The 25,412-nt window shown below is 54.7% G+C and overlaps 1 protein-coding gene across 11 annotated transcripts in view; it reads right to left on the reverse strand.

The window, feature by feature from the left end:
* Window positions 1-25,412, reverse strand: part of PALD1 (phosphatase domain containing paladin 1) — an 89,765-nt gene that overhangs the window by 58,020 nt on the left and 6,333 nt on the right. For 3 of the 11 annotated variants that reach the window (XM_057308590.1, XM_057308583.1, XM_057308584.1), the window contains exon 2: window positions 24,402-24,642. The exons of 4 other annotated variants lie outside the window; for them this stretch is intronic. The gene's annotated coding sequence lies outside the window, so the exon portion shown is untranslated. Of the gene's footprint in view, window positions 1-13,753; window positions 14,005-14,151; window positions 14,250-24,401; window positions 24,643-25,412 lie in introns of those variants that run through there. 4 more of the 11 variants (XM_048219092.2, XM_057308588.1, XM_044386137.3 and 1 more) reach the window with 3 other exon arrangements.

The following is a 25,412-nucleotide window of genomic DNA, read 5'->3' on the forward strand; positions in this document are numbered from 1 at the left end:
AAGGCACACCAGGCAGAGGGGACGGCACGGGCAAATGCCCTGGGGTGGGGAAGAACACGGAACTGAAAGGAGACAGTGTGGTCTCCAGCAATGAGCGCACAGTCTTCCATCCTGATGGTTTACGTCTTAAGGGCCGGCTACCGAAATTCATACGGCTCAAATAAAAGGGCATGTGCACCTAAAACTACAGAAGGTTCTGCCATCTTCCTGTCCCAAAAGGCAGTAGCATTTGGCCCAGCAACCAGCATTGCTTACGAGGGCCAGTTTCCGCACAGCTTCACTGGTTGATCTTTGTCCTTTCTGCCCCACGTGAAATCTCTCCACTTCCTTGTCTGTGGAGCGGGGTCAATGACAGTTCCTCCCCCTCAGGATGCTGTGAGATAAGTGAGAAATAAATTCATCTAATCTGCTAAGCTCGGTCCTTGCATAGAGTGAGCGCTCACTAAACGGGGAGAGCCTGTTACCATCATTTCCGCACAAATGCCAGGAGGTACCCCTGTCCCTTCCATATCCCCCATACTGACCCGGCGGGCTTCCTAAGGGGAGCTCTGAAGGCTCAAGCCCACACAGTATAGCATGGCATTCCCTGGAAACAGGGATAGAGGGAGGAGGAGGCAGAAATCACGGCTCAGCAAAACAGCAGTGAACTGGGCAGGAGTCAAGAGACGAGGTTCCGGTCCACCTGAGACTCAGCTTCCTCACCTATAAAATGGGCCAATTCATTCCCTCTTCATGCAGACATTCTACGAATGTTCCTGGGGCACCTACTATGTGGGAGGAATTGTTCTAGGAGCTGACAACACGGGACAAAAATCCTACTTTACACATGCTAGCTGAAGGCACAGAAATACACTCTATAAATTAGTAAAATGCATAGTGTATGGGGAGGTGATAGTGATATGGAGGTGAGGCAGGAAATTTTAGACAGGGTATCTAAGGGAGGCTTCGCATTTGAGTAAAGATCCGAAGGAAGTCACACGGCAAGCTATGTGGCTCTCTGGAGGAAAAGCATCCCAGATGGAGGTGCCAGCCTATGCAAAGGCCCTGAGGTGAAGGTGTTCCCAGTGTGCTGAGGGAGCCCTGAGGTGGTGTGGGTGGCTCAGTGTGAGCGAGCGGGTAGGTATGAGATGGGGGTGTCCTGGAGGCTGCAGTAAGGACACCAGAGCCCTGGGGCAGAGGAACGCCTCGATATGACATTCACATTCTAACGTTCTAACACGTTCACCCTGGCTGCTGTGTTGGGGAACAAGGGGGAAACGAAGGTGGAAGCCCACAGACCTGTGTGGAGTCTCCTGCAGAAGGGCCAGTGCCGCCAGGGGCTGAGCCAGCAGTGTGGGGAAGAGGAGGGGGAAAGGGCTCACCCCAGATCTGCTGCACCCTATGGGCCTCGCCCTCACGTCGTTACGGAAGCGTGAGAGAACCTGAGGAACCATGGATGACCCAGGTGTTTGGCCGAAACAACGGAGATGAGACAGACCGGGGAGACAAGTGTGCAGTGAGGCCTGGACAGCCAGGAGAGCCCCGCTGTCGCCCCCAAGCCCACCCCCCGCAACCTTAGAAGCAAGCCGCCAGCCCTGGCGACCCGCGAGGAAGGACGAACGGGTCCAGAGGCCCATGTGGGAAGCCGTATGACAGACAGAGGGACCAAGCAGATTCAGAGAAGAAGTCGACACAATGCATCTACCGGCTCCACGGCCCACAGAGCCTGGGCCACGGCCAAGGCTGGCTGCTCCTGGGTGGGGAAACCGAGGGAACTGGGTTCTACAGTGAACACCTGTCATTTAGAAGCCAATGAGCTAAGGAGGTGGACAGGCAGGAAGCTGGCCCATGTGGTTCCTATAGCTCCCACCTATCACCCCAAACAAGGACCACGGGGCAGAGGCCCAGAGTCCCCACCACTCAGGAAGTCTGCAGAACCCCACGAGGCAAAGCAGGACGGTGGCTTTTCCAGCACTGGCAACATGGCTCAATCCAGACTCCACGGATGTCTGCTCTGGGATCCATGAGCTCTCTCTCTTTCTTTTACTGGGATTTAATTCATATACCATAAAATTCGCCCTTTTATTTTTTTTATGATTTTATTTATTTATTTGAGAGAGAGAGAGCAAGCGAGCATGAGTGCGGGCGGGGGAGAAGGAGAAGCAGGCTCCCCGCTGGGGAGGACCCCAGGATCAGGACCCGAGCTGAAGGCAGATGTTCAACCGACTGAGCCACCCGGGCGCCCCGCTTGTAAATTCGCCCTTTTAAAGTACAATTCAGTAGCATTTCGGACATTCCCAATGCTGTGCAACCATCACCACTGTCCAAATACAGAATATCAAATCCCAAAAGTTAAATGCAGGGTTACCATATGACCCAGAAATGCCATTCCTTGGAAGATACCCAAGAGAACTAGGTATCCAAACAAAAGCTCGCACACCCATGTTCACAGCAGCACCATTCACAATAGCCAAAAGGTGGAAACACTCCAAAATGTCCCTGAACGGATACATGGATATACAAAATGTGGTCTCTCCATACAACGGTTTCATTATTCAGCTATAAAAAAAAAATGAAGCCTGCTACATGCTACAACACGCACGAACCTTGATAACAGGATTCCAAGCCAGACACAAAAAGTCACGTAGCATGTAATCCAACAGGTAAGTTCACAGAGACAGCGCCCGGATGAGTGGTTGCCAGGGCTGGGCTGGATCCGAGGGACTGCTTAAGAGATACGGGGTTTCCTTTCGGGGCAATGAAAATGTTTTAGATGTTCAGCATCACTGATCAAGGAAATACAAATCAAAACATGATGAGATGCCATCTCATGCCTGTCAGGACAGCTGTTATTAAAAAAAAAAAAAAGACAAGTGTTAGCAAGGATGTAGAGAAACCAGAACCCTTGCACGCCATCGGCTCAAATGTAAAGAGGTACAGACGCTCTGGAAAATAGTACCAAAGTTCCTCCAAAAATTTAAAATAGAATTGCCATAGGATCCAGCAATCGTGCTTCTACGGGTATTTGCCCAAAAGAATTAAAATCAGGATCCCAAAGAGATTATATTAACACACTTGTGTTCGCTACAGCACTATTCACAACAGCCAAGAGGTGAAAGGAGCCCCAGTGCCCACTGACGGATGAATGGATAAAGAAGACGTGGTCTAGACGTACAACAGAAGAGCGTTCAGTCTTAAGAAAGAAGGAAATCCTACCATATGCCACAACGTAGATGAGCCTTGAGAACGCTATGCTAAGTAAAATAAGCCAATCCCAGAAGGACAAATACATAGATTCCATTTATAGGAGGTATCTAAAATAGTCAAATTCATATGCTCGCAGCGTGGAACGGTGGCTGCCAGGGGCCAGAGGGAGGGGAAGTGAGGGTTAGTGATCCACGGGCATGAAGTTGCAGTGAAGCCATATGAATACATTCTAGAGATCTGTTGGACAACAGACTGTCTCTATAGTCATCACGTATTATACACTTAAAATTTATTAAGAAGGTAGATCTCCTGTTAAGAGCTCTTAGCACAATAAAATAAAATTTTAAGAAATGGTTTGGAATTGCACAGAGGTGATGGTTGGTTGCACAACATTGTGAAAGGACGAGATACGGCTGAATTAACAGCGCACTTTAAAACAGTTGATCTCATGTCATGTGAATTTCACCCCAATTTGTAAAAACAAAACAAAACAAAAAAAGCAATGAGCGGGGCGCCTGGGTGGCACAGCGGTTAAGCGTCTGCCTTTGGCTCAGGGCGTGATCCCGGCGATCTGGGATCGAGCCCCACATCAGGCTCTTCTGCTATGAGCCTGCTTCTTCCTCTCCCACTCCCCCTGCTTGTGTTCCCTCTCTCGCTGGCTGTCTCTATCTCTGTCAAATAAATAAATAAAATCTTTAAAAAAAAAAAAAAAAGCAATGAGCACATTCGCTGGGTCATCTGAATGCCCTCATAAGAAAGCACCGCCGTGCAATTTGGGGCTGAAGTCTGCCTCTGTGTTTACAATCGAGTTCCTTTTCTGTGAAGGCCAAATGACATCATTGCACACGGCACAAACAAAGGTGGTGGTCCCAGTAGAGGAGGGGGTGGGGTGGAGGACGGAGCCACCCCATACAGAGCCCACGGCAGCCTGGATGTGCCCAGTTCCAAGGTCCGCAGCTCAGGGGTCGGGACCATGACCATGTTGACAGCATCTGTGTGAGCGGAGCAAAGACCACCTCCGTGTATGCCAAATGCCTGATTCCCACAGGAAGTGGGTTTAAGAGCCATTACATGCAGATTTCGATAACACCACTATTCCGCCCTTATCTTGAATCAAACAAGCCAGCTTCCCAGATATCAAGTGGTGCACTACTGACTCAGACACTTGGGGATAACTCACTGGCAGTCTGGGCTCTAATATGAGTGATCAGAATTACCCCCAAACCAGCCAACCAGCCAGCATCACTAATGCCACTCTGTACACCAAGTTCAGGTGACAGAGGCAGGGGAAACGGAAGAGACCCAGCTATCTACTATCAGCCCAACATTAGCAAATTAGGTGCAGCTTACAGCCTTCCAATACCTTAACACTGTTCATTTGCAACGGGTTGGCTTTCTGGGTATTTCATGTTTAGCTCATGGTTATGGAGAAACCACGTAAGTGTAAGGCATTTACATCTAGTTTTATATTTGTACACATTCAAGTTATTATTCTAATAAGAAAACTTAAATCAACAAGTAAGGTTTTTTTCTCTTGTTTTTTTAAAGATTTATTTATTTACTTGTGAGAGCAAGAGAGAGAGAGAGAGAGAGCAAGCACAGAGGGAGAGGGAGAAGTAAACTCCCACTGAGCAGAGAGCTGATGCAGGGCTCTATTCCCAGGACCCCGGGACCATGACCTGAGCTGAAGGCAGATGCTTAATGGACTGAGCCACCAAAGCGCCCCCTCTTTTTTTCTTTTAAAAGAGAGTCCACAAGGGGCGTCCCACATTGGGCTCTATGCTCAGCAGGGAGTCTGCTTCTCCCTCTTTCAGCCCCTTCCCCCCACTCAGGCTTGCTCTCTCTCTCTCTCTCTGATGGATAGATAAAACTCTTTAAGTAAGTAAATAAATAAATAATAAAAACTTTAAAAGGGAGTCCACAAAAAAAACACATACTGTATGATTCCATGCAAAATGTCCCAAAGAAGTGACTCTAGAGACACCGAAAGTAGATCAGTGGGCTGGGGGTGGGGAGTGACAACTAACAGATACAGAGTATCTTTTGGGGGTTGATGAAAACGTTGTAATCAGCGGTGACAGAGGCAGGACTTTAAATACACTAAAAGCTACTGAATCGTACACTTTAAATCAGTGAATTGTATGGCACGTGAAGTCTATCTCAAAACACTCTTTTTGTTTTGTATATATCTTTTTTAAGATTTTATTTATTTATTTGAGAGAGAGAGAAAGAGCAAGAGAGAACAAACGGCGGGGAAAGATAGAGGGAGAGCAAGAAACAGGTTCCCTGTTGAGCGGGGAGCCCGATGCGAGACTCAGTCCCTGGACTCTGAGATCATAACCTGAGCTGAAGGCAGATGCTTAACTGACTGAGCCACTAAGGCAGCCCTCAGAAAGCTATTTTCAAAAGAGGAAGGGTCCACATGTTGCCCAGGTTTGAGCAGCACTAAGCTGGAGAATCACAGGGAAATCAGCAAACCCGCCTGTTGCTAGCTTCCCTCCCAGGCTCACACCCCTCTCCCTCCCCCTAAACTGTCCCCAAGGGCTCAGAGAGGGAAGCTGACGTGAAACGCAAAGTCACAAGGCAAGCCCGTCCTGGAGCACACCTCGAGACCCGTCTCACAGAGCTCACGTCGTTCAACAACAGTAAGACACTATTTTGAATTATTAAACTAGGAAAAACTTGAAAACAAGGAAAACCACCAATGTTAGTAGGTATGCACGGAATGTGAATCATTTATACACGGATGGCAATGGTCAAGGAAAGAAGCATGACAACACAGATGCAGAGCCTCCATGACCCCACTGGCCGGGGTCAGGTAGAGCCAGGCACATGCAAACCTGAGCACAGGAGGCCCCTCTCTCTCAGGAGGCCACAGACATCCCCACCCTCCACCCGCACACCCGAGGCAAGGTTCCTGTCGCCTCGACAAGGTGTAATTTCACTGCAACAAGAAGGAAGGCCTCCAGGGTCCGTCTTTAGTCGTCCAACAAATCGCCCTCTCCTAGGGCCTAGACCTTCCAGCGACAGGTCATGGAGCCCAGAAGAGGAAGCCCCTACAGCTGGCTGCCAGTGGGAGGCGGGAGTGACGGAAGCAGGAATGCACGTCCACCCAGATGCCCAGCTACCCACTCGCCCACCCCGAGGACGGTCTGATCTCTTGTGTACCAATGCCTCCCTCCTCCAGAAACCTGATCTGAATGGCCCACCTCCAGGAAGCCTTCATTCTGTCTCCCCAAAGGCTGGCTGAGCCCCAGCTTGGAGCCAGGAGGAGAGGGACACCTGCTCGCGTGGCCCAGGCCCCCATCTCTGGGCCCTCAGCTCTCAGCGCCACAGCTCCCAGGGGAGGGGCACAGAGCTCCAGCAGCAGTGCCGGGACCCTCCCCAAGACCAATGGCTAGTAAGTGAAAAAGCAGCCCCAGGGCCACGGCCCCAGTGTGACTGACATCCCCAAATCAAAACTACACAAATTCACACAGAGGCACAGAAGAAACAACCGAGGGATACTCAGCAAACTGCAGACGGCGTTATCTCTGGAGAAGATAGGAAGTGGGGCGGGAAGGTTCCATTTTTACTCTCTCTGTAGGAGGCTACTACTTGAATCTTTCATAAAGATCATTACTTTATATTCTTTTTTAATTGACAGCATTTTCAAAAGCAGGGAGGGCAGCAGCCCCTGGGAACCTGATAAGCAGTCCCCCACACCCTGGAATACTCCTCCGCAGTCGAAAAGGCAGGCACCGCCGAAACGCCCTGCAGTGTGGACACATCTCAACTCCACCTGGAGCACAGAAGCCAGCAGGAGACTACCTATGACGCGAGTCCACTTATGGGACAATCTAAGAAAAGCAAAACCAGACTGACAGAAAGGACCTACGTGGGCCGGGTCCCAGGGGTGGGAGTGGTGACTGGCTACACTGGAGCTCGAGGAACCTTCCAGATGGTGAAGTGCTCTCAGACTTGACTGAGGTGCTGGCTGCGTGTCCCTAGCAGTTACCAGCACTCACGCAGCTGTGCACTTAGAATGCACAAATTCTATGGTACATATACCTCCGTAAAACTTTTTAAGGGGCACCTGGGTGGCTCAGTCAGTTAAGTGTCTGACTTGGGCTCAGGTCATGATCTCAGGGTCCTGGGATCGAGTCCCGCATCAGGCTCCTTGCTCTGCGGGAAGTCTGCTTCTCTGTCTGCCCCTCCCATACTCCCTCTCTCTCTCTCTCTCTCAAATAACTAAATAAAATCTTTTTTAAAATTTTTTTCTAAAGTAAGGCAGAGGTGGGAATGGGAATTAGTTGCTCAGCGGGTCTGAGTTTTCCCTTGGGGTGATGAGTGTGTTTTGGAACTTGACAGAGGCAGTGGTCGAACAACACTGTGAATGTACAGGCCACTGAAATGTACACTTGAAAATAATTTATGTCAAGTGAATATCACCTTAATAAAAAAAATTTTTTTTAGGGAGGGAGGGAAGGACAAAATTAATATGCCCATTTTGCAGATGGGAAATTGGGCTCCAAGGCAGCAGTGAAATGCCAGTCCAGGGCTTATCCACTTGAGGCCCAGCTCAGGGCCCAGTAGAGGAGAGACCTGCACCGCAACCCCTCAAGGGCTCCGCACCTCGGGGGACCGATCTCCAGGGGCCCTTGTCTCTGAGGTATCTGGAAACCAAAGCTTCCCAACAGGCCTTGGAGTGAGCCAGCAGAGGGCCCCTGCAGGAGACCTCCAAAGCCCATGAGACTCCATCCAAAGGCAGGGCTGCCATGGGGACGGGGCGTGCACGCCCACTGAACGAGTGGTCAGACTGAGGCTGAAGAACTGCTGGGCCAGGATGCAGGTGGGGAGGGGGCCGCCATCAGATCCAGCCCGGATGAGGTCTTCTAGGCCCTGCCAACCAGGGCCCTGGGGCTCAGATGGAGGGCTGCCCCGTAAAGTTAAGAGGTCAGCACCCACTTCAGGGAACCCAGGAGGAAGGACTCAGTAACTACAGGACAGCAGTCACTCTGTGACCGGCAGGAGAGGGTTAATTTCGTCATGGGGTCTACAGTTCCCGGAAAAGGAAAAGAAAAGAAGAGGGAAACTCCCCTCTGTGTTTCTAAACACCCAACAATCTTCAAAACAGCCAAGCGTCCCTGTCCTGCACTCTGGGGAAGGCCTGGACAGAGGCCACACAGCAGGCCGGCCCTGGGGCTCCGCAGGCAGCAGAGGCTGGCAAGGCCCAGGTCATCTGAGGGCACCCACCTCTCTCCTCCTGCGTGGGGCCAACCCAGTCTCTTGGCAGTGGGGCCGTTCCTCATGGGCGAGGGCGGGAGGCCGAGCAGTGGACCCACAGCGCTCCCAGCACCACACCCTCCCTCCTGGAATTTCCAAAAGCCCTAGCTCCCTGGGAGCCCACAGGGTCAGCATGACACACCCAGTTCCCAGAGGCTCCCTGCTGCCTGCCTGGGGCATGTAGGTAACCCCAGATGCCCTGTGTCTCTCTCATCAGAGTACCCCAGCCAAGAACGGGCACCCCTCAGAGCTCAAACCACTCCACATGTCAGTTATAGGAAATATAGGAAACACTTCCCAAGGTCCCAGAATTCCACCATTAGACATTCACTCCTTAGGAAAAGCTAAGGAGTTTTCCAAGGCTTCAGTTCATTCCCAAGATGGGGGACCTATTAACCCATGGGTATCTTAACTAAGAGCAAAAATAGGCATGTTCCTGGGGCAGGAGCAGTCTGGAGCCCCAGCTCAAAAACAAGGGCCCCCAGGGAGGGCTGGCAGGCATTTCTAAGAGGTAGGAGGGTCTCTGGAGAATGAGGGGACAGCAAATGTGACTCCGAAAAGGGAAGTGAGAGGCACAGAATTCTGGTGGGCCTCCAGCTTGCGTCCTAACAGGGAAACCAGGGCCGCCTCCGAGGCCAGAGTGGGAGGGACAGAAGGTCCCAGCATACAAGGGCTTTCTTGACAGGGCAAGATGCTAAGTGTGGGTCCCCTCCCCAGGTGCATAGAGTTGTTCACGTTCCTAGACATACCCACCTGTCACCCCTCTGCACGGGCTGCGCTTTCTGCTTGGAAAGCCTTCCCACACCAGTGCAAGCTCTTACCCATCCTTCAAAGCCCACCTGCTATATCGCCCCACCCCCAGGCAGGCCACTCCCTCCCTCCAGCTCCCACCACAGCTAGCACAGACCTTGGTGCCAGGCGGGTATGGTATACTGTACGTATGTGCCTCTGTCACCCAGCAGGGACACAGTCTCACTCACCTTTGGTCCCCTGCACCTCATACTGAACCCAGGGCCAGGAACCCCAATCAAGACGCATGCGTGCTGGTGTCTTCCTACCACGAGCCGCCGTGCAAGCAGCCTGGCCTCACACCTCTCTCCCTCTGCGGAGTAAGTAGTAATCATGGTAATCACGGCAGCTCCTGCGGGTTACTGAGCCCTTACTACCCTTACTAGGAGCCGCATGCGACCCCAAGGGCTCTCCATGCACCACCGTCTGTCATCGTTGCGACATCCCTCTAAGGGAGTTATCATCATCAACCCTGCTACACAAGGAATCAGGCACAGAGAGGGTAAGTGAGCTGCCCAGGGGCACACAGCTAATGAGAGTAGGACCCGAAATTCAGACCCTAGTGGTAATGGTTCCAGAACCAGAGTTCTGAGGCACTACAGATCCACCGGTGGGTAGGAAGACGCTCAGGGAGCAGCTGACAAGCTCTGAGTGGAAGAGGAACTCAGAGATTTGAAAGGCCAGTGCTTCCCAGGCCTTCTCTTTCCCCAGGTCCCAGCCAAAGACCCAAGAAGAGCAGCAGAGCCTCTTCCCAGACCTTGGCGGCTGCTCCCAGGCCCACTCCTGTGCTGAGTACCAGCTGTAGGAAGCGTAAAAGGGCCGGCAAGCACCTTGGCCCGTACCGGGGAGGCACACAGCTGCCCGCTGGGAGGCAGAGCCATGATTTGGGGCTATTCTTAGTAAACCACTGGCTCCCCTCCCAGAGGCCTGGCAGGCAGCAGCCCCAAGCCTCCATACGCCCTGCCTGCCATTTCCTGACCTTGCATGTGAAGGTCCCACAGGACTAAGGGGTGGCTGGTGGGCAAGGGGTGAGGGCAAAGCCCTCCGGCTTTCCAGTGAGAGGTGCCTGCCTGCCCAGCCTGCCCAAGGCCAGGCACCAGCCTGCTCACACAGCTCTGGGGGTTCCTGGCCACAGGGGAAGGCTCGTAATCAAAGCTAATCAAAGCTCCACTGACAGTATTTGGTCTGTGCCAGACCCTGGGGCCATATGCCTTCTACTGATTTTCTCCCATTTAACCCTTAAAACACCCTCAAGGGTGAGGGGTTACTAGTCCCATTTTAAAGATGAGGAGTTTTATGCTAAACGTAAATTAATTCAGACATGAAGTAACTTGTCCAGGGTCGTGCAATGAGTTAGTGTCAAGCTGTGTCTAGACTCCGGGCTGCCTCCCAATCTCCAGGTTGGGCAGAAGTGACAACAGCCAGAAGGTGGGGGCCCCCTTCCCTGTCCAAGCCCAGGGTTTAGGGGAGGGGCAGTCCACACCTGAGGGCAATAGTCTCATCAAAGACCCCCACCACACCCCGCATGTCTGCCTTTTCTCTTCCCTAAGAATGGTTCCTTCCTGGGGCACCTGGCTGGCTCAGTCAGTACAGCCTATGACTCTTGATCTCAGGGTCATGAGTTTGAGCCCCAAGTTGGATGCAGAGATTACTAAAAAAAATAAATAAGCTTAACACACACACACACACACACAGACACACACACACACACAAAGAATGGTCCCTTCTCCCCCAGAGACCCTCAGGCTTGGGCTCAAAAGGAGAGTCCCCAGCCAGGTTCCTGCCCTACCCAGGCCACACAGCCTCACTTTAGGAAACTTCTGGAAACCCAAGGAAGATGAGACTTAAAGGTTCAAGGAGCCCCTGCTGGTGCTTAGGGCATGCACCCAGCCCTTTAATTTAGGGAGTGGGGAGGTCAAATGACTCTCGGAGTAAAACAGAGAATAACAAGCCCTTTGGGGCCTTCGAACCCCAGTGGGGGAATAGAAACAAAGCCACACCACAGATCACCTGCACCACCACCACCCTATACGGGAAACTTCCTGCTGCCACACAGAGTCACAGGGATAATTGAGCAGTGCACACCTCAGACGACATCTTGGAACCCACCTCTGTCCATGTCCTGGCCTTCCTGTCAGGTGACTCCGCAGGTCTATGTGTCCATTTCCCCCAGGAGCCCACAGCCAGCTCTGTGTCGGCCAGGTACTCGAGCCACTTCCTTGTGACTCTGTGCCTCGTGTCTGTGACGGTCACCCACATGCCTGCCCATTACACATCTGCCTCTTGGGAGGGGAGGCTCGAGTCCCCGGGAAAGTGTAATCTGCTTGTATACTGTTTGTGGCCCATGTGTGGTCCACGTTTAGGTGTCCACACTGTCTGCCCCTGCACACATCTGTACCCCTGGGTTGCTTGCGCCTTCCTGTGTCCGTCTTCATTCACATGGACATCCGGTTCCCCTGTGTGTCTGCCCGCACAGCTAGACCCAAGCACACACATCTCAGTGCGCGCCAGTATCCCCCACCCGAGCCCGGGTGGCCCTGTGTGTGCCGACTGCTTGGAGGCAGGTGGGCGTATTCACACAGGTGCTCACACTGCCAGGCACGGGCCATGGGGTGAGCTCAGCAACACCCTCTCCCAGAACAGTGCCCAAGGCCAGGAGCACAACGCCACCTCCACAAAGTGTTCCAGAAAAGCAGAAACCTGCCAGGGATGATGGGGGAGGGGGCAGAGCTGAACCTCAGAGTGAGGTCACTGCTGCCCTGGGACCACCCGCATCAAGCCAGCCCTGTCCTCCCCACCACCACCTTCATCACCCCAACTTCAATACCTGATGGCCAACAAAGGCAGACAGCCTGTCTGTGTTCACAGGAAACCCTGGTTCAGGCCTCCAGCCTTCCAACCTCATCCCCAGAAATAGAGGCTCTTCAGAAATGAAGTGAGGACTTCCTCCCTGCTGGCCTCTGAACCTCCTATAAGGTTGGACCTAGACCTCAAACCTCAGAGACCCCAGGGAAGCGGGGGGAGTCCCGTGCTTGGCCTGACTCCAAAAACCAAATGGGGTCCTTGAGAAATTTACCAGCAGGAAAAAAACCTGAGAGTGGGGCTGGGGGCGCATACAAGCATGAGAATCTCCTGAACCCTCCTGCCGCTCCCTGTCCACGGAGGTGGACAGGTCCTCACTAGGAGCAGGGTAACAGGGACGGGAGGGGTATGGTGCTGGAACATTTTAAATAGATTTAAACATACACATATGCCTGGGTGGCGCAGTCGTTAAGCGTCTGCCTTCGGCTCAGGGTGTGATCCCGGCGTTATGGGATCGAGCCCCACATCAGCCTCCTCCACTGAGAGCCTGCTTCTTCCTCTCCCGCTCCCCCTGCTTGTGTTCCCTCTCTCACGGGCTGTCTCTATCTCTTCAAATAAATTTTAAAAAATTAAAATCTTAAAAAAAAAATAAAATAAATAAACATACACATGATTGCCTGAGAACGGGATTCCAGGCCCCCCCAGTGATGGCAGCCTACATCACTCATTTAGCAATTAATCACGTGGAGCCTCTTGGCATTTCCACTATTATTAGTCCGGGACTGGTATGGAAAGCCTGTATCAGCAAACTTTTTGTATGTTTGTCTTGCATTCCCCATAGGGCTGAGCCACCTGAGGACAGCACCCTCCTGGTCCTCCCACACTCCCATCCTCCCCAGCAGAGCCCAGGGCCTGGCATTTAAGAGGTGCTCAGTCAGTGGGGGGCCCGACTGCTCTGCACGAAGCCAGGGAGTTGGGGTAACTAGACCTTTGGCTGGGAGAGTAAAGAATCCCAGAAGCTTCCTGAAGCCATGATGCTTTCTTCCACCTCTGACTCCCCAAGAGATAAGAACAGGTTCCAACCATCCTGGGCACTTTGGAGGCAGGTGTGGCAGGTCTCCCACACCCCACGCTGCTTTTTGACAAGTCAGTGACTCTTCAGGAAAAACCTCTGAAGATGAAAAGGGATTCTCTGGGGAGACCCAGGTCTGCAGAGGGAGAGGGCCGGAGGGGCTCAGAATCAAAGTCTGAGCCCCCTGGGACCTCATAACTGTAACGAGTTCCATGGGCCTCAAGCCCCTTAAAGATGAGCCCAGGGACCCCAATTGTGGATCATGAGAGGGCTTCCCTCCTCCCAACTGCGCAGTGAGCCTGGCTCAGGGGCCGTGCCCCAGGCCTAGCCCCAAGAGTGGAGGTGCCGCCAGCCCACGTTTACCCCAGCGCGAGGGAAACCTTGGGGGAGGAGATAGCCCAGCACCAGGCAAACGACTCAATAACCGCCCACTCTTTATTGAGGTCCCGCTTCCCTCCCAGGCACCAATACCGTGCGGGTTTGGATGGGAGCCCAGAACCTCTCTTCTCCCGGAGCCCAGGAGGCGTGCACAGCCAGGGATGGGGAGTGGGTGGGCTGAGCAGCCCCAGGCAAAGAGATGCCCAGAGGACTCCAGATCTGCCCTCCCATCGCCAGCCCCGGGTCCGGACGCATCGATACCTGCCAGCCCGCGGCTCCGGGGGGCATCCGCGCTCCTGCGGCTGGCGCGCTGCGCCCGGACTGCGGGCGCCAAGTCAGGCAGCAGCTGGGCGCGCCCCGCGCGGGCTCCGGCTCGCTCCTCCCAACTCCCCCAGCCCATCCGAGGGCAGAGGCGGCTCTGGAGCCGGGCAGGCCGGTCGCAACGAGGCGAGGCCGGGAGAACCTCAGCCCGCGCTCGCCGGTGGTGGAAGATGCGCGCCCCAAGCCCTGCGCGCAGCTCAGCTCCCGGCGCCCCGCGCCCCCCACGCCGAGAGGCGGACCCGGCCCGGCCGCCAATCACCGCGCCCGCCCCCGGCCAGCCTGAGCCCCCGCCCCAGCCGGCGAGGGGGCGGGGGGCTCGGATTTAAAGACACACTCACCCAAGCCGCGTCCGGATTGGCATCCCAGAGGCGCGGCTCCGGGGCGGAGAGGGAACGGCTGGCCCCACCTTCTCCGGCCCCGCTTCCTCCCTCTGCCCGCCCACCCTCCGCTGGAAGGAAAAGTTTGGGGCGGGGGAGACTGCCTGAGAAGCCAGTTCCTCTTCCCTTGTCATTAGTTCGGCTCCTTCTGGAAGATGCCCAAGCCCTCCATCCAGCCTCCCTGGCTGGAGAAAGAAGCAAATGCTCTCGACGCCACACCCCCTCCCAGACTCCAGCTCCCCGGGAGGTCGGCGGCCCGGGGCTTCCCTCTCCCCTCTCTGCTTTTTAAAGCCCGGCCGTGCCTCGACGGGACCCAGATGAGCATCGGGGAGCCTGAATAAAGGTCTCACGGCGCTGTGCAGCCTGAGCTAGGCGATTGCCTGCCCCGTCTGGGCCTCAGCCACTCCAGTGTCGACGGGCATAGAGCAGACTGCTCCGTCGTGGGCTGCTCCCAAGCCCTGGACGCCCCTCAGCCCTGAGGCTTAAAGGGAACAGGGGGGCAGAAACTTCGGAAGGGGAGGGGACCCTCCGCCCCCATCCCCTGAGTGCCGGCGGCGACGCGCGCGATCCCCGCCCCTTAGGGGCCCGGCTCCCGCTCCCGACGCCCCAGAGCCCACTCAGGCCCCCGGCTCGCACGCCCCCGCCCGCACCCACGTGCGTTCACTCTCTCGCCGCCGCTTCCTCTCGAAGAGACTGGCTTTGTTGTGGTTAGTGAGTCACTTCCTCCCTCTCTCCACACTCGGGAAATCCTTCTTCCTCACCTGCCACTACCTGTCTCGCCCCCACTCAGGGCTGGAGCGGGAGTTGGGGGAGCCGTGTCTCCCCAGGACCAAGGCAGCGCTGGCCTCACCCCTTTCCAAAGTCCGGCCAGAGGGCGCTGGGCTGGCAGAGGGGCACGCAGCCCCTCCATCAGCCCTGGGAATAAATGAGGACAAAAGGAATGGTCGCTGTTGGTGGTTATCGTATCAGGTCTCCAGCACCTAGGTTTCAAATGCTTCATTCCCCTAGATGATTTTATGAAATAAGTACTGTTTTAGTGGATGAGGAAACCGAGACCCAGGGAAGACTTGCCGTCCGCTCCAGGCCTGCCTCCACCCCACCCAAGATGAGCCAGAACGGTGGAGGAAGTCCAGGAGCAGCCCGGGGAAGCACTCCTGACCGCCTTCAGAGTCCGGCAAAGCTAGGCTCAGGTTGGCCCACAGTAAACTGGCTGTGTGGTGTGGGAAACATAACATAAGCTCTCTGATCTCCAAGTTCCTCGTCCATAAGCTGGCCTGTCCACCGTCAAGGAGGTGCAGAGAAGCCAGAGAGCTGGGGTGCCTAATGCCTGGGGCTAGCGTGCTGGCGTGGTAGGCTCCATTCTTGGGCGTCATTCCCTTCCTTCCTCCTCTTGCCACAACCCCGTAACTCACCCCACCCCCTGCCAGATCCCCACTGATGCCCCTGCCTGCGGTCCTGAGTGTGCTGCATTCCTGGGTACGGCCGCCCTTGAGGCCAGTGCTAAATTAAGGGTGCGCACCCCGCACTAGCACGAACGCACACGAAAACATGCACGCACACATTCGTGGACATGCACACAAACACACACATCTGCATACATGCTGCTCCCCCTCCCTCACAGTCCAGCAGATGCAGGGGGCTGTGTCTGTGTCCATTTCTCTAGACTGAGCTCCTGGAAGACAGAATTCTGACTCTGACCTGTCTTTTGGCCCCCAGTGCAGTGCCAGACTCCTTCATTTGTAGGTGTCTTTGTTGAATCAAGCAAAAAAGCCCAGGGCAGAGGTGTCCCCAGGAGAGCCAGCAATCACAGCCCCAAGGCTCAGCTGGTAGACCCCAGAAGTAAAGGGCTGGAGGTCTGACCGTGTTTCAGGGTCACGCCAGAGACTCCATCCAAGCCACAGTGCCCAGCTTCATCAGCCCACCCCCAGCCCCTGAGGTTCTGCCAAGTCCCTGCTGGTCGGGGCTGGGGGTCCCCCAACCACAAAAAAGGCTCAGGACCAGATGTGCCCACCCTGGGCCTGGGAGGGAGAGAGGGTTGACTACTGAGGGAGAGAAGAAGGAAGGGACACAGAGCAGCCCTAAGTACGACGAAAAGAACGCACTCTGCTCTTTCCCCAGCCCAAAGCAGGAAGGAAGAATCCTGTGTGCCAACTCTTTCAGCCCAAACTGCCCCAGAAGCTTCCTGAGAGATCTGGAAGCTCAGAGCAGAAGCCCAAAAGTCCCTGGAAAAGAATCAATGGTTCCAGAACAGGACCTCAAAAACTAGAGGGCTCAGGACCTAAGCCCACTCTGCCAGTACCCCCAGCAGTGCTATGACCACCCCACATTCGACACGCATAAGCACCCAGGACGTCACCTCGTCATCTAAAGAGTGCCAGGGCCCCGTGGGTGGCCCTGTACAAATGCGTGCACGTGTGTGTGCATACATATGTGCTTATGTTGCTCATGTGTGAGCACATGTTTAGAGATGTGAATAAAGGTATGCATGTGTGCACAAGTGTCCAATGGGTGCAAGTGTGGACATACAAGTGAGCACGTGTGTATATGGGAATATGTGTAGCAAACACACTACCGCAGCCCAAAGCTACAAAGAATAGCCAATAACCCCACTACTCACACTTCTAGAACTGTCTGTGGCCTCCACAGCCCCCTCTGCCCAAGCAAGCGAGGTGCTGGTGCTCTTAGAAGAGAACTCCCACGTCCAGTCCCTGCACAGAAACATACGCTGTGGGAACCCCAGTTCCCTCACGGGAATGCTCAAGCCAAGAATTATTTCCTGACAGGCACAAATGACTTGCCAGAAGGCAGAGGAGCTGAGTTCAAACCAGCAAAGATGAGACTTGATGAAAGACGAGAAACAGGCCCTCCTGCTCTTGTCTGCTCCTCGCTCCCCGCCAAGCCCACCACAGGCCGCAGGAGGCTAGGCCCGAAGCAAGGACAGAGCCAGGGCAGGGAGCCAACCTAGCCTTGTTCCCCAGGGCTCTGCTTCGGTTGTGACCTGGGACCTACGTGGACCCTCCAGGCTGGGTGGGTGACTTGGAACCTGCGGTCTTCCCCCCCGAGCCAGGTGTCCTCTGAGCCTCAGGTCACCACACACCTGCTGTCTGGGTCCCAGCATAGACCGATTTCCACCTGCCCTAGCTGCCTGGGATCGTGCTGCGCCTGTCAGGCCTTCCAGGCCCACTGACCCATCTCCAGGACCCAGTACCCCTCTTCGATTCAGAACCCCTTCCATGTACGGCCCAGGCCTTACACACAATGGGCTTTGAGCAGGACAGACTTGCCCTGGATCTAGCCTCTGTAATGTTCCCTACCCTAAAAGTCCCCACATTTTTCGAGTCTCATTTTCCTCATGTGTAAATTGGTGCGAGTGGTTCCCGCCTCCCAGGAGTGTCTGGAGGAATGAAGGGGGGCCTGGCACTCAGCCAGAGCTCACTGATGGCACCTCTTGCTACCACCTGAGCTTGTACTCTGACCCAGCCCTGAACCTGCCAGGGCAGAGGGGTTCTTCAAGGCTGAGTTCACGTTCCACCTCCTCCAGGCAGTCTTCCCTGCTGACAGGATCTCTGTCTGCCCTGGACTCTTTCCCCCTCACCTCTGCACAGGGCCCTGGGCCTGAGTGCTCCTACTTGGCACAGGAAGCATGCTCAATAATTGGCATCATAGGGGCGCCTGTGTGGCTCAGTCGTTAAGCGTCTGCCTTCGGCTCAGGGCGTGGTCCCGGCGTTCTGGGATCGAGCCCCACATCGGGCTTCTCCGCTGGGAGCCTGCTTCTTCCTCTCCCACTCCCCCTGCTTGTGTTCCCTCTCTCGCTGGCTGTCTCTCTATGTCAAATTAATAAATAAAATCTTTAAAAAAAAATAATAATTGGCACCATAGTTATCAGCAGGATCATTAATTTTATTGGCTGTACTCTCTCGGGTCTAGGTTCAAGGATGACATCTCCCATGACTGAGATTCACACACCGGGTTCCAACTTTTGTGACCAAGACTCAAAGTAAGAAATACATTTTACGTTGGGACCACCAGCTACACGGAGATATGAAAACGTGTGTGTGTCACAACAACATGTTTCAAAATGCCGAGCCTTCTGTGTGTGATGCATCCTGATACTTTCCAGTCTATCCCGTCCTGTTTATTTTTGTTTCTGCAGATTGCAGTACACAAAACTGATTTTACCTGTGATCTACAGTGTGATAATGCTGTCCCCAAGGGCAGGGGGACCTCCCCTCCCTTCCCCCAGTACCACTCAGTGCCTGACTGAAGACTGCCCAGGACATATGAGAGGAGGATCATTCTGTCTCCAGAACATTCCTCAAGAAGGACAGAGAGAATGCTCCATCAGAAGAAGAGAGAAATATTCAACAAATATTTCATTCATTCAGTCAGTTGGTCAGTCGGTCAGTCAGTCAACAAACATTTAGAGAGCTCCTTCTCTACACCAAGCCCTGTCGTAGGCCCTGAGCCGTGAATGAGGCAGACAAGGTCCTGCCTTCATGAGGCTGACATTTTTGTCAGGTGGGGGTGAGGGATACGATAAACATGTAAACAAAAACAGAAGGAAGATCATTTTGGAGGGACTCGTGCTATGAAGAAAATAGCACAAGAGAAGGGTCTAGAAGAGGGTACTGCAGGGCTACTTTAGAAATGATGGAGGCCTCTGAGCCTCTGGTGGCCCATCTATAAAAGGACAACAATGACACTTAGCTGAGCCGGTGGTTACTGTGAGGAATTACTGAGGCTGGGTTTGAAGGTAGGTCGTGATAAGCTGCACGAAGCATTGCAGTGGGGTCCAGAGGAAGATGAGGGGACAATGCCAACTACAGCACAAGCCCAGGACCACGCATGTGTTGACTTGTCTCTCTGCACCGCCCGCCTGGCTTGTCCCTCCCCATTTGGCCCCCACCTCCCTACCCCCACCCTACTCAACAGAATTCAGCCTCTCTCAGTTTGAGCTGTCCTCTGTCTATAAGCTAGGGCACTGAAGAGTTAACGTCCTTCTAGTGGGCCATCCCAGACCACACAGGGCCAGATACCCCATGCTCACACTCCCAGAGGCCTTCACCACTCTACCTGTGCTTTGAAGGGCTCCCAGCTGATCGGACCACACCTGCCCAGTAACCAAGGTGCTGGATCCCAGCAAGACAGCAAGAGGGTGCAGATCTGAAACGCAGCCCCAGGGAAATGCTGAAGGGCCCAGGTCTGTCCAGCTGCGGCAGAGAAGGCTCCGGGGGAGGACACTGTCCTTCGGGCTCTGCAGGGCCGTCAGGGTGACAGTGAGGACCCTGTCTTGGGCATCTGAGCTCCCTATGACAATGTTCTCTATGTACCTACAATACGCCTGACCCTGGGCGCAGGGCACAGAGATAAGCAAGACCCCATCCCGCCCTAGGTGCCCCCAGACCTGTGGGAGATGCAGCCAGGGAAACACCATTTCCCAGTGTGGTGTTTCCTGCAGGGGGGCAGTGGGACCCGGGTGCTGGGGGAGCAGGGATGGGGACACTCAGCATGACCTTCCAGATCAGCTCAGGATGCAGTGGGTGCCCTGCAAGGGCCCTGCCAACTCTAGCCACGTACAGTAATTCGTTCCAGCTTCGGCATCAGACAGGCCTGAGTTTTCATTCAGTTTCTGCCACTTGTTAGCTGTGTGACCCCAGGCAAGTCCCTGCGCCCCTCTGAGCCTCTGTTTCCATATCTATAAAATGGGAAGAGTCGCATCTACTTCGACAGTGTTTTTAAAGCTCTAAAAATGGGTTGTCAGAGAGGAGGCTCAATTCATAGTAGCAGTTGTGGCCCCTATCATCGCCAGAAGAGCCCCTCCGAGGCCTTGCTCCTCCGCCCTCCCGTCCTCCCTCCTCTGCCTTCCCTAGCCAGCGCCTGCATGGTGCCTCCCTAGAACATTCAGCGACTCCCCCGCCCCCACTGCTATCAGAAGGGAGCTCCCAGTGGCCTTCTGCTGGGTCTCACTGCAGAATCCCAGGCCCCGGACACTGGGAATAATGAGGCAGGAGGTGGGGGGAGCTTGAGAGGGGGTCTGCCAAACCCTGCGGCAGAGAGATCATCCACTCCTGAATAAACAGGCTGTCACCCCTTCCCTCCCTCCCGCTCTCTCCTTTAAATAACCCAGATCTGTTGCCCAGTTGTCTCCAAGCAACACCGCTCAGGCTCCCAAGGATGCATTGCTCTGACAGAGCCGTTTATGAAGATGCTGTAGGGGAGGTGGGGGCGGGGTAGGGGTGAGGGGAGCTACAGAGGCCTGACACGGTGTCTTCCCAGGACCTCTGTGTGGCAAGCTCCCAGGCTGACCCCTCACTGGACCTGTGGGCAGTGCTTGCTTACCAGACCCATTCGAGGAGAGACCAAGGCTTCTAGACTTACAGGGAAGGTTCCAGGCTCCAAGCAGCTCGAGACACACAAGAACCAGCCAGATGCCTGGGAAAGATCACTAGCCCAGGCTCAGCCTCCTGGGCTCTAGTCTCAGTGACAACACTCACTAGCTGTGTCATCCCAGCCCGGTCACTCACCCTCTCTGAGCCTCGAAGAACCTTAGTGCTAGAAGACAGCTTCCGGGTGGGGGTGGGGCTACAGGAAAGGGGCACTGTCACACTCTCCAACAACATCTATGCAAATGACGAACGTACAGTCTCCACTTCAGGGGCTCCACCTCCGAGCTCCGCCCACATCCGTACGCGTGCACAAACTGACAACTGGACGAGGGTGTTCACGCTTCGCCGTGGTGAACGACTGCAAACAAGCCAAACGTCTGCGGACAGAGAGTTGATGGCTAGCTAAACTCTGCCCATCCAGAAACAGGAAATACCATGCCGATGTCTTAAAACACGAGGCAGACGTATGTGGGCTGATGGGAGAGGATCTCTGGAGCTGGGAGCGAGGTCCACACGTGGACATGGACATGGCCGGTCAAGGCAGGGTTGTCCATGACAGTGCGGGCATGGGGTCAGCCTCAGGGCCCATCTCCGGAGGAACGGGTAAGTTGCATGCATTCCAACCACGGAATCCTATGCGAGTTACACCCAACAATCCAGATATACACACAGAAATGGGGAGCGAGGGTGAAAATGCAGTAATCTGGGATAAGCTAAGAAACAGAGCTCGACTGGCCACGTAATACCATGGATGGAAAGTAACAACGCTTATACACAGAAAAACACCAGAGTCCTTTTAAGCGAGGATACGTACATCATGTGAAACATTTCTCAAACACACGCCCATGGGCGCTTACGAGAAAAAGGAATGAGATGAAGGGAAAATAAAACAAAGAGAACGACCCAAGAGAAAAGCCTCGCATATGTCAAAGATGAGAAGGTGCTGTGGATTCGGGAAAACCATTTACTCAACTCTGCAGCTGAGTGAAGAAGGATGGAGGGGAGGCAGTGGGGGGGAACCCAGGGGAAGAAATTTTAGGACAGAATCTCTAATATTCTAACACTCTGGGAGCTGCAAAATGGCTATGAATATATAAACACACACGCACTGTCTCTGAAGGACAGGTAAGAAACCCGTAACTTCAGCGGTCTCCAGGAAACCGGGTGGCTGGGGCCTCAGACAGAAGGGGGGCTTTTTGCCGCACACCTTCCCGTGCATTTGAATTTTGTCCCACACGGATACGTTATCTATTTTTAAATAATTTTTTTAAAAAGTGAGCTCATAGATTTGTATACACACACTCAGTGTCTGCAGGCTGAGGAAGGGGACACTGGGAAGGGGACTCAGCGCTCGCAGGGGAAACGGGGCCCAACGAAGGGCAACCAACTTGCCTTCCACTCACTACCCTTCTGTACAGGAGACTTTTTTACCCTGTGCATCTAGACACGTTCTGATAACTAAGTCTTTTGTAGTTTTTAATCTGAACCTTTTATACATACACAAAAACAGAGACTAGTTAGTACACTCTCTCTGTACCCATCATCCGGATAGGACAGCTGTCACGATTTTGCCGTCCCTGCTTCATCTCCTGTTGTCTCTTTTTTCTCTTTTGCTGGAGTATTTCACCCCCGCCCGCATCAGCATACAAAGGATGCAGTAAGAGCAGTTTAAAGGAACAAAGGCTGAGGGGCCGGTCAGTGTACCCTGCCAGACAGGGAATGATCCCCTGTATGAAATCCCCAAAGGTAGTGGTCCCTGCCTCCCCTTGACTGTTCCCAGAGACCAGGAACTCACTACCTGACCCAGTCTCCTCCTTTGTCCCTGATGGCCTAGAACTAGGCCTCTCAGAAAGGACAGACACCACCCCCCTCTCCCTTTGCTGTCTTGGAGATGCCCAGCAGTGGGCCTGGGCAGCTCAAAGCCACAGGGAAACAGGCCAGCTCATGAGAGCCTGTTCCTCTCCAAAACAAACTCAGAAGCATAATGGCACACCACGCATATTGTCGGACACCGGAGGCCGCCGAAGCTCGGCTGGCCTGGAAGGCCCGTCCAGGCACCCCCCGCAGGCCATCTGAGACAGGCATTCACTGTCCTGGCAGTCAGGGGTAAAGCTCGGGCCAGGACTGGTCAGCTGTTCCCCCGGCCTGCCCGTATGTGCATTTGAATCGCCAGAGAGAACGGTTCAACCTCAGACCCCTAGGCTCCACTCCAGTCCTAAGCTAGGATCTCCAGGCCCGGAGCCTGGGAAAGCCCCCGGCTGGTTCTAAGGCTGTAGTCCTGTCTGGTGTTTGGGAACCACTGGGCCAGTAACTCTGAGGCGCTCTTCCAGCGGCAATGGGCCATTCCAACTCTCCGCCGCCTGCCCTTGTGCTAGGATTCTGGCCTCCCCCACCCCTCAGCACCGATGCAACATTCCCACCTGCAGCTGATAGGGCGCCGGGTGGTGCCAACTCCTCTTTTAAGAGTATGCCGGTCAGGGCGCCTGGGTGGCTCGGTCGGTGAAGCGTCTGCCTTCGGTTCAGGTCATGATCCCAGGGTTCTGGGATCGAGTCCCACATGGGGCTCCCTGCTCAGCAGGGAGTCCTCCCTCCACACCTGCTCATGTTCTTGCTCATTCTTTCTTACTCTCGCTTAAATAAATAAATAAAATCTTGGGGGGGAAAAAAAAAGAGTGTGCTGGCCAAGGCTCAGAGGAGCACATGCAGCCCCCCCAAATCCAGGGTGCTTTCTGGAGCTAGACGCAGCAGAGTCAGAAATGGCATCTTGCTCCCTCCTCTGCACAGTCGTCCCTCCTACAGAGAAGGACAGACACTGAGTCTTCCCTCTGTGTCACAGTCCGTGTACACGCACTCACTGAAGGCTTGCCTGCATCCCATGAGGCAGGAGTCATCTCCTTTAGCAGACGAGGAAACTGAGGCTCGGGGAGGTGAACTAGGCTGCCCAGGGCACACAGCTGGAAGGGGGCAGAGCTGGGATTCACACCAAGCAGCCTGACTTCAAAACTCACCTTTCTCTACCCACCACACCTGGCAGCCCCGGCGCTCCAGCAATCTGACTGAGACATCTGAGACCCCCTCTGGCCTGCCATCCAAAGCGAGGGTGCCACTTTATACCAGACGTCAGTAATGACCCACTAGAAAGCAGACCACGAGGCAGTTAGCCATGCAAGAGGCTTACGGGGGCCATGCTTGTGGAAGACTGGGTGGAGAGGCAGGAGTAGGAGGGAGAGCATTCAGAGTGTCCTGCAGGCCTGATACCTGTGAAGGGGGGGGGTGCAGGACGGAAGGTGGGAAGGAAGAGCCCAAGACCCCGCACAGGCCTGAATGCATCATGGCCAGGCCGAGGGGTGGCCGGAGCAAAGACCGCCCGGTAAAGCAGTCCTCCTTCTGGCAAGTGTGGTCCAGCTAGTGTCTCAGCTGGGCTCAGCGACGGTCAGGGAGCAGCCCCGGAGCTGGTGGCCTGCTTGTGAATGCAGCAGCGGGCCCTGAAGGTGTGCCACCGGGGGCAGTCAGCTTACTGCCTCCCACAGCCAGTTCTCTGGAAGGCAGTTCAGAGCAGCACTCTGCCAGGCCACCAGCCCCGGCGTGACCCATGGGTCATGGCTCGCCTGTCCCTTCCAGCGCTAGGCGGTGGGCTCCCGAGGGCGGGGGAATGGGCCGCGTTCACGTCTGTGTTCCAGCCCAGGGCAAGGCATATACTAGCAGCTCACGAATTCGTGGGGAACTGGCCAGGCCCACCCAGCAACCACCACACGGCAGCCGCCGCCACTGCGAGACGTGATTCGGGCAGAGAAAACAAGGAAGAAAGTCATCCGGAGTCCTTACCATATGCCAAGCTTGGGGCCAAGGTCTAGAAAATGCTTTTCGGGTTATGAAGGGCTTTCTCGAATGTCTCACATCGGTGATTCTCAGCCAAACTGGGACGCAGCTGCCACTCCCACCTCCCAAAGCAGTGAGGCTCAGATGGTGATGTCACTCATCTCACGATGGCTCTCCTGAGGCCAAACCCTGCTGTGCTCTGTCCAGGACAGCAGATCTGCAAGAGGCCCTGGGCAGGGGGCTTCTCCTGGGACAAAGACAGAGAACCCCACACTTGAGGTCTGAAGGAAGCTTCCTTCAAAACCTTGCCTGGTGCCCCTCACGCAGCCCTGTTCCCAGCCAGACAGTCAGGCAACCCCTCTAGGTCCGCGGAAAGCCAAAGCGCCCTGCTCAGATGGGTCGGGTGTTCAGGGCCCTGGCCAGGCTTCTGGAGACCCAAGCCCCTGGCCCAGCTCCTGCCTCACCACGTCCACACTGGGCAAGTCAAGGGGCCTCTCTGGCCTCATCTGTCAAATGGAATCAATAATTCTTGTCTTACACAGAAACACGAGGCACTCTCCTCACACCCCATCTGTGGTGAGTAGGCGGACAGGCTGCCTGTCTGGTGGCCGATGACCAACTTCAGACACCTCAGAACTCTGTCAGAATGAGCCCCATGGCTCCCCTCCATGGAACACCAGGGCAGAAGGATCCCTGGTGAGGATTTAACGGAAGCCCCCACCTCACCCAGGAATGCTCCCCACGATACCCCATCCTTCACGGGGTGCTTTCTAAGCGCTCCGCACTGTGTCAAACTTCATATCCACGACCTCCGTCCTGACTTTTGAAAAGTATATCCCATTACTATCCTTATTTTGTGAAGAAACAGAGGCACAGAGAGGTTGAGGAACTCACCCAATGGCCCCCAACCCTCTCTCACTCCAGAGCCCTGTGTCCAGCCAGTAAACTGCCACCCGACTGTAATCCTCCCAGGGACGGTGAGCTCACTCCCTAGGGAGTGTTCCCTGCAGAACTGCG

This window comes from Ursus arctos, unplaced genomic scaffold (genome assembly GCF_023065955.2).
Source record: "Ursus arctos isolate Adak ecotype North America unplaced genomic scaffold, UrsArc2.0 scaffold_7, whole genome shotgun sequence".
In the NCBI taxonomy this organism is placed as follows: Eukaryota; Metazoa; Chordata; class Mammalia; order Carnivora; family Ursidae; genus Ursus; species Ursus arctos.